Source organism: Amblyomma mixtum, chromosome 1 (assembly GCF_055824585.1).
Source record: "Amblyomma mixtum isolate Tamu chromosome 1, ASM5582458v1, whole genome shotgun sequence".
NCBI classification, from domain to species: Eukaryota; Metazoa; Arthropoda; class Arachnida; order Ixodida; family Ixodidae; genus Amblyomma; species Amblyomma mixtum.
In genome coordinates this window covers 70,370,774-70,387,663 of record NC_143012.1, presented here as the reverse complement: position 1 = coordinate 70,387,663, position 16,890 = coordinate 70,370,774, and the positions used below count along the sequence as shown (strand labels likewise).

The 16,890-nt window shown below is 46.0% G+C and overlaps 1 protein-coding gene across 1 annotated transcript in view; it reads left to right on the top strand.

The window, feature by feature from the left end:
* Positions 1-16,890, top strand: part of LOC149366712 (flap endonuclease GEN homolog 1-like) — a 361,675-nt gene that overhangs the window by 332,114 nt on the left and 12,671 nt on the right. The gene's annotated exons all lie outside the window — the stretch shown is intronic.

The following is a 16,890-nucleotide window of genomic DNA, read 5'->3' as shown; positions in this document are numbered from 1 at the left end:
CTTCGTTTTGTTTTGTTGTGCACGCTCTTTCCTTTGCCATTGGTTGCAATTTTTGACGATTTTTTTGACGATGTGCGGTTTTTGCGCGGTTTTTGTTCTCGTTTTTTACACCTTTGACGCTGACCTTGGTCTGAGCTCCGCATTCATCCTTTTTCATGTTTCTTGTTGGTCATCGGTTATCATTCATATGGCTGCTGGTTGTTCGTTTCCAATTTTTTTCTCGTTTTTATACCTTTGACGCCGACTTTGGTCACAGCTTCGCGTCCATCTTTTTTCTGGTTGGTCATCGGTTATCATTCATGTGGCTGCTGGTTTTTGGTTTCCAATTTTTAAGGTTTGCACTCTTCATCCATTTCAACCTTTTTTTACCTTTGACACTGCTTTGGTCTTAACGCTTCATTCTTCACCTTTTTTCCACGCTTCTTTGTTGGTCATCTGGTATCACTGATGAGTGTGTATCGTTTTTGGTGTTGAAGAGTTGCTTGGTCATGACCGTTTTAGTGTTGTTTGCTATACTTTTGTTGGGTTTTTTTTTGTTGTTTTTTTTTAGTCATGATAGTATGTTACGTGGTTGCTATTGCGCTTCATGTGCTAGATATCTTACAGTTATCTTTTCTACTGCCTGTGCGTGATTACACGGATGTTAGGGCGTGTTGGCCTACATAAAGGCGGGTTTGGTGCGAAATAAAATTCAGTTGTAAGTTGGCGCTGGTCCTGTCGTGTTTGTCTCTTTTGTCCACGTCTTTTGCGCCATTTTCCTGTTGAATCATGAACCAACTAGCCCAAACTAGAGTTCTTCTAAAACATTTCCATTGACACTTTCTTCCTAAAGTCTATAATTAAAAAGTTAGCTAATTAAGCTTAACTAATTTACTTTGATGAATGAAAAAACTACTCGAGACTAGGCCATGCGACTCTGAACAACCTTTAGTTGGTTTCCCTGGACTAGGACACCTCGTCTTTTTTAAAAGGTTGGTTACATTTAGCTGGGACACCCGGGAAATAGCACCTCGCCGCCGAACTGGGTCAAGTCATCACTGGAGTCCAGCAAGAGACGAGGAAGTCCAAGTGTCAGGTGCAAGACACCGCAGCCCATCTACTAAAACCGATCTAGGGCCCTGGGCTAATGCGGATGTAGGCCCCCTCTCCCTCTACTTGCCCCCTCTTTCCTGCTCCCCGCTACACGACTAGAATATATGCCATGTTTCATTTTAATTCCAACAAGTAAAAAGAGCGAAGGCGATCAATGGGATTCATGCAGAAGTAACGCAGTAGCATTAGGTTTACAGCGCAAAAAACACCAGGCGACTTTTAGAACGCCCGACACGTGTGCGTATGTGGCCGAGCGCCGAACGCCACGGAAGAGCCACGTGGGCCGACCGACAACTTGCGGGGTTGCAGTGCAGCGCGCCGCCTCCTCTCCTCTTGCAGTGACGCCGTACACAAGCCGACAGACGGGTTTTCCTTCGCAGCGCTGTTTTAATGCTAGCGCATCAAGGAAAAGCGGGCTGAGATGGGTGCTTCGGCAGCGACTAGGAAATAGAAACACTCGTTAATTAGTGCCCGAGAGGGTAATATTAAAAGTTATTAAAATTAATTTGATCACACGATGAACTTTTACTACTGCCCTCGTGGGGAAAATTTGAAAAGGAGAATTAAAGTCCCGGCTCAGTGGTTAGATGCTCGGCTGCTGAGCCGAGTACCCGGATTCAAACCCAGCCACACGGCGACCGTGTTTTGATGGAGGGAAAATGCAAAAAGGCGCCCGTGTGTTGTGCGATGTCAGAGCGCGTTAAAGATCCCCAGGTGGTCGAAATTATTTCTGAGCTCTACACTACGGCACCTATTTCTCTCTTTCATTCACACCTTCATTCTACGAAATCAATACTTAGAAAAAAGAACGAACAAAATAAATTGTCCCGGCCACGCCGGTCGCATTTCGCTGGAGGCGGAATGTTAGAGCCCCGTGTAATATGCGACATCAGTGCACTTTAAAGAACCCGAGGTGGTCGAAATTATCCGCGCCCTGTATAGCCGGAGTTGATTTGGGACATTAAAGCCCATAAATCTAAACATAAGCCCATAAACGAGTGTTTCGCTTTCCTAGTGGCCGCCGGAGCACGAAGTGAAACTGTGGGACCTCAAAGAAGCTAGCACATCCCGATTTGTTTTTCAGTTTGGTAAAGCTAAAGAAAAAATCCCGGTGTTATTACTATAAGGAGTACGACAAAATTTAGGAAACGCGTGCTGTTGTAAACACCAGCACATCTGTTCACTGAGCGAATTCACTTAATCTGCATTCTGTTTTCTGAAAAAGCTAGGATTTGTTTGGATCACTAAATCTAATCCTGTGAGGAGAAGCTTGATTGTACCCAAACCTTCTTTATTAAAATTTAAGTATCAGACTGCAGTAATCGTTATACACGTTACACAATAAATATACAACAGATATATACAATACTTAAGGCAATACAAACACCATAAAGTTCACTAGAATACATATGAAAATTACCAACTCTAGTTACAAAACATATTTTAAAATACTTTCGTTGAAGGAAAGACAAGCAAAGATGACGCCAAATAAATGTGGCACTATCAAAAACAACAACAATACAGCTCATTACAAGCAGGCTCAATATCACAAGAACAAACAAGAGACGGACAACGAAGATTTACATCTTTTGAATTACACTGCTCAGAGTTTCATTGTTAACATGGAGGGTGGGAGATGATACATGCAACAAAGTCGTTGGAACTTTTCATGTACTCCGCAAACAGTTCATTTTAAAATGGCATTTTTCGCGCCTTCGCTTTGGCGAAATCAGATATAGTCTGTTCGAAAGATAGATCGCGGAGAGGGTCACTTTCAATGGACATGATAGCAAGCGAGTTCAACTTATTGTCAAGGAGGCTCGAACGAAGGCGACTTTTTATCAGCGACAACTTAGAAAACGATCTCTCGGTCTCACAGTTTGTCATAGATATGCTTAAGTATATTCTCAAAGCAATGGAAAGGTTCGGAAACACATCAGTAAGCTTTCTTTCTTGCAGCAACTTCATTATTCCCAGGGAACTCGTGTCTTTGCACACAGAGTTGTGCAGAAAGTTCGCAAACTGAACGATTTCAGCGGGAAATGCTGGTTCCAAATCATTTGCGTAGGTTTTCACCAACCTCTCCGCCTGCTGTGCCAGAGAGCTAGGCCTCGCTCCCAACCTCTGTCAGCAATTTTATGAATCCGAACCTTTCGCAGAGCTCAGCGTAGGCAGCCTTTCGCACGCGCAAAGCAGAGCCTAGGCTATCCAGCACGACATTGAAGGTCTCCACGATAAATTTTTCTCTACCTCGTAGCACACTATCGCTTTTTCCGTCCGGCTGCTTACTCAAAATGATACGTTTGCCCTCATCCTGATAACATTTATTTGTACTTAGCGTGCGTGCTCTCTCCTCGAAGGTATCAAAGAGAGGTCGCAACGAATTAACAAAGCCTTCTAGAGAGCTCAGCAGTTCTACAGCAGTAGAAATGTCTAATCCTGGTTTCTGAACTGCTACGCTCGTTTTGTCAAAGCGCTCCAAGATTTCACTCCAGAAAATTGCCATTAATGCAGTCTCTAGTTTTGTCATCTTCTTGAAGAGAGAGTGCGCTTCGTTCCGAGTGTCACCGTTTTCTTCTTCATTCTTTGAGATCGCTTCAAGGCAGCACAAGACTGCTTTGAAATTTTTCAAAATGGCCTTACGTGATTCAGCGTGCCTTGACCGCCTGGTCTGAGAGAGACTTTTCAAAACAAGCTGCTCACAGTCACCACTTTCACCCATGCTGTTCAAAAAATGTTTCCATCGCTTAGGTGAGGCAGCAAAGAACACATACAGTCTCTGAGTTAGAGCAAGAAATTTGACAGCCTCAAGGCAACTGTCTACACTACACGCGCCAACTAAATTTAGTGAATGTCCAGCACATGGGACGTAGACTGCCAATTCGTTCAGGTGTTTTATTTGAGCTTGCAGTCCTTTGTACTTTCCTGACATATTACTCGCGTTGTCGTATGCTTGGCCCCTACAATCACAAATTGAGATGTCATTGGCTGTCAAGAGGGTCATCACGGTGTCGAAAAGATGGAAGCCGGTATGCGATTCAGTTGGAACAAATCCAAGAAACCGTTCGTACACTTGCCCATTTAAGTAGTATCGTAAAACAACTGACAGTTGATCAACGTGTGTAAGGTCTGGAGTGGAATCAACAATTAAAGAGAAGTATTTTGCGCGTTTCACTTCGTCAACGAGACGATCTTTGACAGCCTTTGCCATATGCTCGATAAATTCGTCACAAATGGTTTTTGACAGGTACGATGGGTGACCTTTTCCCTTGTTCCCATAGCGTTTGATGTGCTCCTCTAGAAAGGGATCAAACTTGGCAATGACTTCAAGTACTCCCATGTAATTGCCATTTCTCGGTGAACCAAAAACTTCATCACTTCCCCTAAACGCTAGGCTGCGCTCAGCGACAAGATGCTTAACCAGCTCCTTGTAAATTGTGCTGTTCGAGTTAAACCGGGCGAGCCATGCTGTCACACAGTTGCGGTGCTCGACGCTATTTTCATGAGCGCAAACCTTTTCTTCTGCTTTTTTCCAATCAGAAAAGCCATGAGTGGTGAAAGTACTCTGGTTGCTTCGAATTGAAAATAGTTTGCACATGAAGCAGTAAACGGAACCTTTGGACTCCGAATACATCAACCAGTGTCGCTCGTACGCTTCCCCATTTATAGCCTTTCGCACGAAAAGATGAGGTGACATATAACGCTTCTGAGTTGTGTATTGTCTTTCGAAAGACGGAAAAGTTTCTGCGCGATTTTGAAAATACACTGGTCCTTTCTCAAGGCATACACTCCGAAAGCTATCAGTAATGACGTCCGGCCACTTGGAAGGGTCACTTTGGAGAACCTCACAACCTACCTCCTGCTGCGGGGAGGTCTGTACTTCTTTGTTGTCGCAGCGAGAAGCCGTCTGACCAGTCCTCTCGAGGCACACTTTGTGGGTGGGAACACGATGACTCGAAGCCGCACTAGTAGGAAACAAGTGAGTCGGTTCTTGCAGTGTTGTTTGCTGGCGTTCGTCAGTAGAAGGAGGCTCATCGGGGATGTTTGGCGCCTGTTGATCAGCAGAAGCAGAAATCGGGCCTGGCGGAAAGGACACCTGAAGTTCCGTGGCAGAGGCCGGGTCGAGTAGCAACGACACTGCTAACTCAGGAACAGGACAGACCTCGGTTAGCCTCGGTTGCTCAGATATATGGACGAACGAGGTTGGCACCGTTTTCCCAGGATCCAGACCACCAAGATGAGTGAAATCTGGCTTGTTGCCAGGAAACCGTAGTGATGGAGCTGGCAAGTCCTTCACAGAAGCACTGTCGGTATACTATTGGGGTATTGGTACGGACTTGGCAGCAGCAGTCACGGCGATCGCACTGTTTTTCTAAGCGCCTACGTATACTTTCACAGGTTGCTGTCCGTACATATCAACGCAGCACATATCAACGAGTGGTGTGATCTTGGCAGCCGCTGGAAACGACGACCATCACCTGTAGCAGCGTGCTTCGCCAGCATTCGTCGGCAGCGAGCACTGCGCCTGCGTGGATTCCTGGCTGAAGAACTTAAAAGCCCAAGGAGACCCCATCGCTGCCTCACTTGGCAGCAGCAGTCACGGCGATCGCACTGTTTTTCTAAGCGCCTACGTATACTTTCACAGGTTGCTGTCCGTACATATCAACGCAGCACATATCAACGAGTGGTGTGATCTTGGCAGCCGCTGGAAACGACGACCATCACCTGTAGCAGCGTGCTTCGCCAGCATTCGTCGGCAGCGAGCACTGCGCCTGCGTGGATTCCTGGCTGAAGAACTTAAAAGCCCAAGGAGACCCCATCGCTGCCTCACTTGGCAGCAGCAGTCACGGCGATCGCACTGTTTTTCTAAGCGCCTACGTATACTTTCACAGGTTGCTGTCCGTACATATCAACGCAGCACATATCAACGAGTGGTGTGATCTTGGCAGCCGCTGGAAACGACGACCATCACCTGTAGCAGCGTGCTTCGCCAGCATTCGTCGGCAGCGAGCACTGCGCCTGCGTGGATTCCTGGCTGAAGAACTTAAAAGCCCAAGGAGACCCCATCGCTGCCTCACTTGGCAGCAGCAGTCACGGCGATCGCACTGTTTTTCTAAGCGCCTACGTATACTTTCACAGGTTAGTGAAATGTTTCACTACTAGTGGCATTGATTTCACTTTCGCTGTGACTGCTGCTGCTACACACTGTGATCTGTTGATTGCGCTTGTTTTCACTGGGGCTGTTCTTGCTGTAGCGCGATTTCAAACTGCATGTTTTTTTTTTCTTTCTTCTTCATAAGTGGCAATGTCGAAAGAACTTATTAAACTATTTGATGAGCTGAAACGAGAACTTAAACAAGAGTTCCGTGAACTACGCGAAAGTCTCGAACGGGACTTAAGAAAGGACATACGCGAGATAAAAGCTAGCCTAGCATTTATAAATGACAACTACGAAGAAATGAAAACGTCTGTGAACCGCGTTGAGACAGAGAATGAGGAACTGAAGGCATCCGTAAACGAACTACAGGAGGAACGCGACGCTTTACGAGCGGAGCTGAAAGCTCATGAAGTAAGACTTTTACAAAACGAGCAACACACGCGATGTCACAACGTTGAATTGAAGGGTGTACCAATGAAGCAGAATGAAGACATCACAGAGATTGCCGATAGGATAGCTAGAGCGGTTGAGTTTCCACTTGAAAGGGGAGACATTGAGGTTTGCCACCGCGTTCGAACTGCGGGAAATGCAGATGCTCCAAACATAGTGTTGCAATTTGCCCGCAGATCCGTTCGTGATGCCTTCCTTGAGAAAGCTCGAAAGCAGAGGATAACGTCAGAGGACATTGAACTTGAACCGAAGACACAAATCTTCATCAATGAGCACTTGAGTCCTTCAATGAAAAAACTGTTTGGTGCAGCAAATGCTAAAAAGAAAGAACTGAAGTGGAAGTATGCATGGACTCGGAATGGCAAAATATATGTGCGCAAAACTGACACGTCAAATGTCATTGCGATCACCCACCAGGATGATCTGCGCAAAATTGCGTAGTTGTACCTGCTGGCATCCAACCTAAGTACTAGTTCCGTGACATGGGTTATGAGCCACATGAGGTTACGCATTTGGTTAAACCTCAAACTACTGCTTTGTCTTTTTTCCACTTAAACATTAGATCCTTAATAAACAAAGAAGATGAATTAACTATTCTACTGGATACTCTCGAAGTTCCACTCACAGCAATAATGTTGACTGAAACATGGTACACTTCAGCATCGAATGTGTATCACCGTCCTGGATATCAGTGCTTTTATCAAAACCGAAACGATAAAAGAGGAGGCGGCGTCGCGCTTCTACTTAAAGATACAATATCGTGTGAAATGGTCGAGGAATACACGGCAACAACTCCTGATTACGAAGTGCTCACTCTGCGAAGCTCAAACCAACTTTTTTGTGTCATGTACAGGCCACCGTCTGGCGGCATAAGTCATTTCATAGCATTTCTCGGAAATATCTTTAGCTATGCATCATACGAATCTATAGATATGGTTTTAGGTGGTGACATCAACATAAATATGCTTTCAACTTCACAATCACAAAAAGAACTCCATTCTTTAATTGCAGTGAATGGATTCTTTAGCTTAATAACAAAGCCCACACGAGTGACTTTAGAAAGTACGTCTTTATTAGATGTCTTCATTACAAATATTGACACTAACTTAATAACCGCAGACGTTGTTTACACAGATATTAGTGATCACCTTGGAATCTTTATGCTAGTTAACAAGCCCGTGCGTGTTAATAAAAGGAAAAAGCGAATAATTTATACACAGTCTATAACTAACAAAAACCTTGATTCCTTTTGTCATGCTATTAGCCAACAGACTTGGAATAATGTTTTTGAGGCGGATAGTAGCGATACTGCTTACTACAATTTCATCACATCATTTAAAACTGTATATGACGCGCACTTTCCACTAAAAAAAGTAAACGCGCCATCTAGGGCTAGGAAACCTTGGGTAACGTCTGAGTTGCTCCAAATGATAAAACATAAAAATAGGTTGTACGCACAGTTTGTAAAAACTAAAGATGCAAATTTGTTTAGCCAATTCAAGAAGTACAGAAATAATCTTACATCAAAACTGAAGATCGCTCGAGAAGCTTATTTTACAAATATATTTTGGAGCTCGACTGAACAAAGATCGGATCTTATCTGGAGGAAATTAAATTCCTTATTACGGCCATCTAACCCTGATCTTCCTGATAACTTTCAGCATGAGGGAAAGCGTATTTGTGACACTGGCTTAGCTGATACTTTTAACAACTTTTTTATCCAGCAAGCTTCTCAGAATCAAATGGGCAGCAGTCAAGATTACACTGCATTTTTGAAAGGAAGCAACAGTTCATCATCAATTTTCTTTGCTCCGACAAACTGCGCAGAAGTTTTCTCGTGTATAAACACAATTAAAAATAGCAAGTCAGTGGACACAAATGGCCTCCAAATAGCGCCCATTAAACATGTTCTTCACCTTATATGCCCAGTCATTACGCACATTTACAATTTAATATTATCTACCGCTGTATTTCCGAAAGAACTCCAAACTGCTCGAGTGATACCGGTTTTTAAAAGTGGCGACAAATCTTTGATCCAAAATTACCGCCCTATATCTATATTACCGGTATTCTCTAAAGGTATAGAGAAGTTACTACATGGCAGAGTCCTGTCATTTTTTAACAAGCATGATCTCCTCCTTGACTTTCAGCACGGTTTTCGAAAGAATCGATCCACAGAAACAGCGCTACTTACACAAAAAGAAATAATAATAGATAAATTTCAAAATAAGGAAATAGTTGCAGGTATCTACATAGATTTCACAAAAGCGTTTGATTTATTAAGTCACAAAATTCTCTTACATAAAATGGAAACCTACGGTATCCGTGGAAAAGCACTAGACTTAATGGAATCATACCTCTCCCATAGAACACAGTATGTAGACTTTAAAAGCTCCTTGTCCTCAGTACAGAATATCTGCACAGGAGTTCCCCAGGGAAGCATATTGGGTCCGCTTTTATTTTTAATTTATCTAAATGATATTGTGCATTGTGAACCTGATAGTACATTTGTATCTTACGCCGATGATACTTCAGTGTTCATTTCTGGGAAATCAGAAGATGATATTGAAGAAAAAGCAGGTAGAACAATTAATGCATTAAATACATGGGCACAAGCAAATTTTCTGAAGATTAATCCTAAAAAGACTAAAATAGTGTTGTACTTGCCGAAAGGGAAGGTATTGTTTAGGCCACTCAATGTATGTTTAAACCATGATCCTGTGGAGATAGTGGATTCTGTCAAAATCCTTGGTGTCGTGTTTTCAAAACACTTGACTTGGAATGATCATGTGGATTATATCAGATCCAAAATATCTTCAACTGTCGGAGTTTTGTCGCGCCTGCGCACCATTCTTCCTGTCAAAATTAGGCTGTTGCTGTATAACTCCTTAATTCTATCTCTCTTACAATACTGCATTATCGTTTGGGGTACCACCGGTATCACGAACATGACCAAGTTACATCTTCTCCAAAAAAGAGCTTTGAGATGCATTGCTGGTGTTCCGTATTGTTCCCCTACGAGTGACCTCTTTTTAAAATATGAAATCCTGCCAGTCTTAGCTTTACACGAACACAGACTTTTAATGAGTTTCAAAAGTGCTTCGCGGAGCAATGAAAATTATGTTGGTAATTTGGCAGAACTTGCAAAAAACACCCATATTCCACAAACCAGAAATAAAGAAATGTGGCTAGTTCCTACACCTAGAGCATATTACTCACAACAATCTATCTCGTATACACTGCCAGTGCTATTAAATAACTTAAACAAAGAAATGTTTGACCCTTTCCAGCATTCAAATACCGCTATTAAGAATTTTTTTCTGAACAAGTTTGTGTCATGACGCTGCATGTATTTTTATGTTGGTACTTTTTGCTTTTTTTTCAAGGTGTGTTATTTTCTTTTGTGCTATAATGTATAGCGCAGAATTTATTGCCGCTTGTCTGTTGCAATGCCAGCGTGAAAAAAGGGGGCAGGACCTCTGTCAAGCTTTCGAGCTTTTAGTCCTGTCTCCTTCTCTAATATAGAGAAAATAAAAGGCTGATTGATTGATTGATTGATTGATTGACTCTGGGTAGAGCAGTCATAATGCTCCGCAGAAGCTGCATTCAGAAGATACTTTGTCATCTTTGGCAGCCTCTTTTCACGATCTTCTCTTTCTAACTTCGCCTTTCGTTAGAACGCACCACTTTGATGCTTCCGACCGGGCATTTTCACATGAACGGACGGCGTCACAGCTGACAAAAAGTTGAGATAAAATGGAATTTGACAGGTGTGCAAAGCACGAACGACGAACGCTGTTCCTCCGGACTTGGCGTGGCAAGACGAACGCGACCTCCTGATATCAATTCAGAAGCGTTTGGGGGTAGGTAGGCCGGAGACGCTGATTGGTCGATGGAATGCGCTTCTCCGTGACGTTTTTTGGTGTTGCCCTTGTTCTCAACCAGACGTGGCGTCACCGCGCCTCCCTCGGCCTGTCTCTGGAGAACCTAGGGAATCGCTAGGTGCGCTCGCCGTGCCGCAGGTGCGTGGCACGCGGGTATTCACCCCCCTCCCCTGGTCCCCAACAGTGATGCCACTAAATGGCCGACATCACCAGCATACGCCGGGAACAGTATCCCCTCCCCAGAATAATTCCTAGTACCAACCACCGGTCACCACCATTCGGTTCGAGAACTGAGGTTCACGAACCTCTGCATTTCCGGCTTGTGGCTTTCGCCGTTAGTGAGAACATGCACGTTCAGCTTTGGCGACCACAACGCTGCCAGCCTAGCTAAAATCTTACGCGGAAGTGCGAAAACGGCCATGGTGCTCTTGCATGCACAGCAGGAAGTGATTTGTGTGTAGACCATCGAGGAGGGAATGTACAAGGATGGTAGGATAGCACAAACGCTAACAAAAAGCAAACAAAAGCTAGTTGGGGCTCAAAACCCATTTTCGGTTCTAGCAAGTACCAACGTTGGGGAAAAGCCACCAGCTGTGGGCGTCTTGCAGTAGGAAGGGTAAGAAGAATGGAAGCTTTCGAGAAGCGGAGGTAAGGCTGCATACAGCGCACGCGGGGTCGCGCCGCCCAGGGAAGCTTTTCTAATGAACTGCGGTATTGCCGAAAGACTGGTCGTTGACCGAGGCAACACCTCCTATGTGTTGACCAAGGTGGACAAGAGGAACATGTCACTGCCAGTACGAAACGTCAATGTTTTCTTCCAGCAGCGCCTCGAGAAAGGGTTAACTTCTTCCACTCGCCGAGACATTTTGTGGTGCCATTCTCGGGAAGACGCTTCGCAACGCACTGCAGAGCTGACTGCCTTCTCTCTTGTCCGTCTACCAGGCAGGAGCTACTCGCGGCGGTTCCGGCAGGGGAGACGGACAATAGTAGCGGGCAAGAGCGGAGGGGGGCCCCCACCACATGAATGGCATTAGAGGAATGCCACTGGTGTCTCCACTACGGCTCAGCTCGTACTGTTCTGGCGCAGCCTTGGTTGCTGCGTTTCGCCGTAATCGCTTTTCAGCGAAGTGAACACAGCATTCGCAGGAGAGCGCCTTGCTGTCGCTTATTTTCTGGCTCTGACAAGTAAAAAAGACAGCGTGTCATGGCACGCCATCTGTAAGGTTGGCGCTATTCCATCGCCTCTTTCCATTTTAACCGGCGCCGTAATAACGACTGAAAAAGCCGCTCTACGAGCGGCGCGGCGACAGCATCGCGTTCGTTAGCCTGGACGGCGTTCGCTGTTTCGCTAAGAGCTCGTTTCCGTGCTTTTTTTTTTACCAAAGTAAACGAGGGGTCTCCCCTATCAGTTGAAGGTCGCGTTTCCGCCCGGTCGTGGCCTGCGGGAAGAAAGCATCCTCCGTGGCCGAGTGCGGATCGCCCACAGGTCTGTTGTGGGGAGAGGGAGGGGCAGCATTCGCGCCTGGCGGCTTTCTTCAAAGGGTTAGGCTCGCGGAGGGCGCGGGTTAGCGAAGGCATCCCAAAAGGGAGTAAATGGCTTGTCCTCTAACGCACACACAAAAGGAGTTTTTTTACTCCATATGTGTGGTGTTTTTTTACTCCCTTATATAAGGGAGTTATTTTGGAGTGAAAAGGGAGTAAATTTTTTACTACCCACAGAGATGGAACCCAAAAATGGCGTCATGTTTATCCTCATTCAGGCTCATTCTTACAGCAGTGACAGCGGCGGAAACGGGCAGTAGCTCTGCGGCCCGCCGGTAACCTAACTTGGGAAACTGCGCTGCCCTAATGTGACCCCGCGTCACGCATTCTTTCCGCCATCTGTTAGCCCAGCGGCGGCGTACGCGGCAGGAGTCGTCTGCTTGTCGTCTCCTTTTGCTGTACGAGCTCGTTTCGTTGGCCATGTTCGTAGATAAAGGGATGTAACATTATAATCAGTAGCTTGAAAACTGAAAAGGAGCCGCTGAGTGGTTTTCACGGTCATGCACCAGGCTATATTTGACCCAAAACCAGACCAGAAAAGATGAAAATACACCTGATGGTAGTTTGGAATGGCAGTGTTGCTTTCATATTCACTTCATTAAGGCTTGGCTTTTAAATATGACTGAGAAAAAATGTGGCCTCATGAGCTCAATCAAGAGCTCAGCGTTGACACTAGGTTCTATCACAGTTCCATGTACATGCAACACATAATCTGCTACAATACATTGCGAGAACCACACTGTAAAAAGCCTGTGAGAATTTAGCCTAAGTGGGGGCTGTAACGGTGTGACGACACAAACAAAGGAAAGTCAGGTAACGTTAGAGCACTGGAGGGTTCACAGGAGCAATTGAATTATGTAACGTACTGCAGCGGAAAACGGCGACAAGTCGATATGTTGTACCGTGGCAGGCGCCAGTGAAAGAGCAGAAGTCAGCAGAGATCCAGCGATGATGGTAACCAAGCGGTCGTCACTCACCGCCGTTATCCGACAACTGACTAAAAGCAGACGAGACGCTAGGCGGCGGGGCGGATTGCACATAATGGAGTGTTTTTTTACTCCATTTCGGCACTGGTGGATTATTTGGCACAATTAACTCCCTTACTAGACTGAACTGCAAACAAAAATATACCCAAAAGGGAGTAAAAATGGTGGCGGCCAACCCTTTTTACTCCATTTGTGAAAACATTTACTCCATGAGTGGGGAGTAAAAAGGTGGACTGTCCTCCATTTTACTCCCATGAGGGAATAAGGGAGTAAAAATGAGGATTTACCAGCATTTACTCCAGTCTAGAAAGGGAGTGAATTGCGCCAAATTGTGCGAGCAGTTAGCTGACGGCAGCATCCGATCGCGACAGCTGGCATAGCACCACAGCGCAAAACAATGCAACAAAGCTATCGCCAATACCCGCCGATCAGAGATAATGGGATTCCACACAAGCCGATTTTCCTCAAAAACGGGTTCCGCTGTCAGCCGATAAGAGCGCAACGAGGGGACCTGTGAGCATAACATCGACCAGGCAGCCACGGCGCTGTCGGAGCAACCAGGTAGTAACAAAAGGCGAGGGCTTTTTAACGATCCCTGCGAAATGTGAACACCGAATACAGCGTCTACTCAGTCTCGTCCTTTAAAAACGGGGCAGCTATAATAATCAGTGCTGGGACGCTACGATCTACGGGTAGCAAGCCTGGCCTCCGGATGGCAGGCACGAAAGAAGATCTCCGGAAGAACCTTACGAAGCGTGGCGAAGATCTTATGCTTGCAATTTATCACTGCCGGTGACGTCTTCGCTGCAGTTGCGGTGACCAGAATTTCACGATAAAGCCCCGCAGTCACGGTGGTTGCACTACGTCCGCCATATTCCACAACAGAAGCATTATCGCCAGACTGCTGCCTGCCGTTCTCGTTGAAGTCAGCGAGTTATGAATGTAAGGCCGTTGTGGGATGCAGAGAGCAGTCACAGAACAGTTATGTAACGTATTGAAGTTCCGGCTAGTTTATTGTTCAATATTCGTTGTCCCGTCCCGTAATTTCTTCTGTCTGCGTCTTTATTTTGCTGCGCTGCTCAGAGGCTGGGACCCGAAGAAAGCGCACCGGGAGATGTACTGAGCGTTGTGTCGTGCGCGTGTTCAGCTTAGTGCATGTGTTAAGCGGTAACCGTATGAGGCGATATTCCTTCGCGATGCGTCGCGCGATGACGACGCCGTCGCCCACCGCTGTCGCTGGCGCAAACCGCACGAAGCGACTGGGCGTCGGAGCGGCGCGTTTTCACTGTTGCTCGACTGCTGCCACTTCAGCGTTCAGTCATTTTGCGTTAATTAACGCGTAGAACAACGTTCCTAAGGCTCCACACAAGATAAAACACAATAAAAACATTGACAAAAATATATGTGGGCAATACTTTTATTTCTGTCCAATACGCAAAGTCACGTGACATAGAAAAGCGCACGCATTTTTTCCTTCCTCCATGAGCGCGCGCTCTTTCAGTCTGCTGCCGGCCTCCCCAGCGTCTTTGTCCGCCATGGTACGCCGACGGAAACTCGCAATGCCTGTCTTTCTGCCATCCCCTCACCCCTTTCCTTTCACTCCTACACACTGCCTGCTATCCTTCATTTCCGCTGCCCCAGCTCAGGTGCTTCCAGCGGCGATAGCAGATGCCGGGGTAGAAAAATTCTTTTACCTTCCATATTCAATGCAAAATAAAAAAAAACCACTACACAACAACCTGCCATGGTGAGGGCACGGCCGGTCTCAACATAAGGCCTGCGGGCTGTTACTTCCCCCCCCCCCCCTGAGCTACGTCACGCGAAAGAGGCCCACATAGAAGTTCCGTGCAGCACGTCTCGAAGCTATGAGCAGCGCACTCGTGTTGAAAATGAGGCCTGGAAGGTACACAAATGAGGCCTGGACCGAGAAGTCAGAGTGGGGTACGAAGGAGACGACAATGCGATCCGTTCTGGTAACACGTGACACTTCCTTCACTGCCTGGGGGAAAGTCACGGCATGTCGCGACATGCTTCCGAACGCACATTTTTTTCTAGACGTTGACTGTGCCTAACCTCGTGCTGCGCGTGCGGTTGTGTCCGAGACGATCTTCTAGTGCCATCGCTGGATTACGGAATGTGGATTACGCTTCTGCCAGGATATGCCTAACAAGTGCTGCGTGCCCAATTGCCGGACTAACTACAAATCGGGTCCCAAAATCCACGTTTTCAAGTTTCCCCGGCATGAAGAAGAACAGAACGCCTGGATTAGGGCAATACCACGAGAGAACTTAGTTGTATCACCGCAGTCCAGGGTAAGATGTTCGAAACTTCCTTATAGAATAGTTACTTTTGCAAACTACGATAAACTTATGCTCATGCATTGTAAAAAAAATTGTATTTAAACTAGCAGCTGGTTAGCACTGTGGGCAGCGAATGCAGACTTTCAAGAAAACTGTTGCCAAGCTACAACTGCTATTTAAACAAAAATTTAACTTCCTTCTAGGTTTGCGAGCTTCACTTTATTGAGGCTGACATCGTGCGAGAGGCCTCCCACATCGACGAGGTTACAGGGCGCACCACCACTTCACCCCTTTCGCATCTGCGCCTTCGCCCAGGTGCAATCCCTTCAAAGTTTCCGGGATGCCCGTCTTACACTTCTAAGCCAAGCACCTCAAGGGATGACCCAGACTCGAAGCGCATGCGTCTTGAGGCTGCTGCTTTGAGGAAAGCGCTTGAAGAGTCAGCTGAAGTGTTCCGCGAAGAGCAAGAAGCAGATAGGATTCTAAACCTAAAAGACTGGACGGAATATATAGGAAGCAAAAAGTCTGCATTCTGGCATGCTATTGAAGGGAGTGAACGCCATATTTTAGTGCACATCACTGGAGACGAAGCTCCGTGCATCAAATATTCAGTTGCAGTAAAAGCTGACCTTAGCGTGACAGTTCACTTCGTAAAAATGCCAATAACAAAACTATGCACCAATTTCTCCATCCCAACAGTAGCAAACATCAAGAAAGCAATGGTGGAGCTACTTGAGGTCGTTGAAAAAAGCAGTGGCGACCTCAGTCAGTCCTGAATCTGCTAACGACGACATCTGCAAGCAGATTCTTCTCCTGCTGGAAAAGTTATCTTTTTCGCCCACAGATGAGAGCACCAACATCATACAATTTCTTAGCGAGCAATTGAAGCTACTCTCAATGAAAAAAGTTCGGAGACGCTACTAAGCCGACTTCATGATATTTTGCTGCCTACTTTTCACTGTATCGCCTCACGCATACCAATATATATCCGCGGATCTGGAATCATGACTCTGCCGCACCCAGTGACCATTCGATCAATATGCTCACCGTATGGCATGAATCCTCAAGTCGAACATCAGAGTGAATCGTTCCTCCGCTACATGGCCGGAATAATCACCGACTTGAATGTTCGCCAACGTTTTGTGACACTGATGGTGGACGAAATTCACATCAAGCCTTATTTCGATTATAAAGGAGGCAATATTACAGGTGCTGCTCTGAACAGCTCGGGTGCAGCAACCAACGCACTTGTCTTTATGGTGCAGAGCCTCTTGTGCCAATTTGAGGAAGCCGCTCACATCGTCCCTGTCCAAAAAGCTGAATCAGAGTATCTGCACCAGTTGCTGCGGAAAGTAATATGTGGCATGGAAGAAATTGGCTACAGGGTAGTGTGTGTTGTAAGTGACAACAATGCCATCAACACAAAGGCTATGTCTTCACATTCAGAGAGAGCCATGATGTAACTAAGCCGCAGCCTT